Source organism: Stegostoma tigrinum, chromosome 5 (genome assembly GCF_030684315.1).
Source record: "Stegostoma tigrinum isolate sSteTig4 chromosome 5, sSteTig4.hap1, whole genome shotgun sequence".
NCBI lineage: Eukaryota > Metazoa > Chordata > Chondrichthyes > Orectolobiformes > Stegostomatidae > Stegostoma > Stegostoma tigrinum.
The window spans coordinates 32,901,207-32,902,958 of record NC_081358.1 but is presented as its reverse complement, the minus strand read 5'-3'; the positions used below and the strand labels follow the sequence as shown (position 1 = coordinate 32,902,958).

Genomic DNA, 1,752 nt, shown 5'->3' with positions numbered 1-1,752 from the left:
TAAGCAGCAAGTGATAGGCAGGGCTAAGCGATCTCACAACCAACGGATCAGATCTAAGCTCTGCAGTCCTGCCACATCCAGTCGTGAATGGTGGTGGACAATTAAACAACTCACTGGGGGAGGAGGATCCACGAATATCCCCATCCTCAATGATGGAAGAGACCAGCACATCAGTGCAAAAGATAAAGCTAAAGCATTTGCAACAATCTTCAGCCAGAAGTGCCGAGAGGATAATCCATCTCAGCCTCCTCCAGTGGTCCCCAGTATTTGGCTCCATAGCTCAGTAGTTAGAGCACTGGTCTTGTAAACCAGGGGTCGCAAGTTTGTTTCTCGCTGGGGCCTCGTTTACACTTTAGGGCGGCACGGTGGCTCAGTGGTTAGCACTGCAGCCTCACAGTGCCAGGGACCCAGGTTCGATTCCTGCCTCGGGTGACTGTCTGTGCGGAGTTTGCACATTCTCCCCATGCCTGGGTGGGTTTCCTCTGGGTGCTCCGGTTTCCTCCCACAGTCCAAAGATGTGCAGGCTAGGTGGATTGGCCATGCTAAATTGCCCATAGTGTTCAGGGGTGTGTGGGTTATAGTGGGTGGGTCTGGGTGGGATGCTTCAAGGGGCGGTATGGACTTGTTGGGCTGAAGGGCCTGTTTCCACACTGTAAGGAATCTAATTACAGATACCAGTCTTCAGCCAATTCGATTCACTCCACATGGTATCAAGAAATGGTGGGATACTCTGTATACTGCAAAGGCTACCGACCCTGACAACATTCCGGCAATAGTACTGAAGTCTGGTGCTCCAGAACTTGCCATCCCCCTAGGCAAGCTGTTCCAGTACAGTTACAACACTGCTATCTACCCAACAATGTGGAAAATTGCCCAAATATGTTCTGCACACAAACCCAACCCAGCCAATTACCGCCCCATCAGTCTATTCTCAATTATCAGTAAAGTGATGGAAAGTGTCATCAACAGTGCTATCAAGCAGCACCAGCTCAGCAATAACCTGCTCAGTGATGTCCAGTTTGGGTTCCACCAGGGCCACTCAGCTCCTAAACTAATTACTGCCTTCATTCAAACATGGATAGCACATTTAGCAAGTTGGTCACACTGTAGCAGAAGGGCGGGAAAAAGAGTGGAAGGGCGATAGTCATTGGGGATTCAATTGTAAGGGGAGTAGATAGGCGGTTCTGCGGTCGAAAATGAGACTCCCGAATGGTATGTTGCCTCCCAGGTGCACGGGTCAGGGATGACTCAGATCGGCTGCAGAACATTCTGAAGGGGGAGGGTGAACAGCCAGTTGCCGTGGTGCAGATAGGCACCAATGGTATAGGTAGAAAACGGGATGAGGTCTGACAAGCAGAATTTAGAGAGTTAGGAGCCAAGTTAAAAAGTAGGACCTCAAAAGTAGTAATCTCAGGATTGCTACCAGTGCCACATGCTAGTAAGTACAGAAATGAAAGAATAGCCAGGGTGAATGCATGGCATGAGAGATGGTGTAGGAGGGAGGGGTTCAGATTTTTGGGACATTGGAACTGGTTCTGGGGAAGGTGGGACTATTACAAATTGGACGGTCTACATCTGGGCCAGACTGGAACCAATGTCCTTGGGGGTGCTTTTGCTAATGCTGTGGGGGAGGGTTTAAACTAATGTGGCAGGCGGATGGGAACCAAATATTGGACAGAAAAGAGGTAGTAACGAAAGCCTGTAGGGAACTAGATAATGGAGTCAGTGTGAATAAAGGGAATAGTAGTTGGG

General features: G+C 49.4%; 1 non-coding gene across 1 annotated transcript; it reads left to right on the top strand.

Annotated features, from left to right (window-relative positions):
- The first annotated feature begins 269 nt into the window (after positions 1–269).
- trnat-ugu (transfer RNA threonine (anticodon UGU)) lies at positions 270–342 on the top strand. Its single transcript has one exon. It is a non-coding gene; the product is annotated as a tRNA-Thr (tRNA).
- Positions 343–1,752: the final 1,410 nt, after the last annotated feature.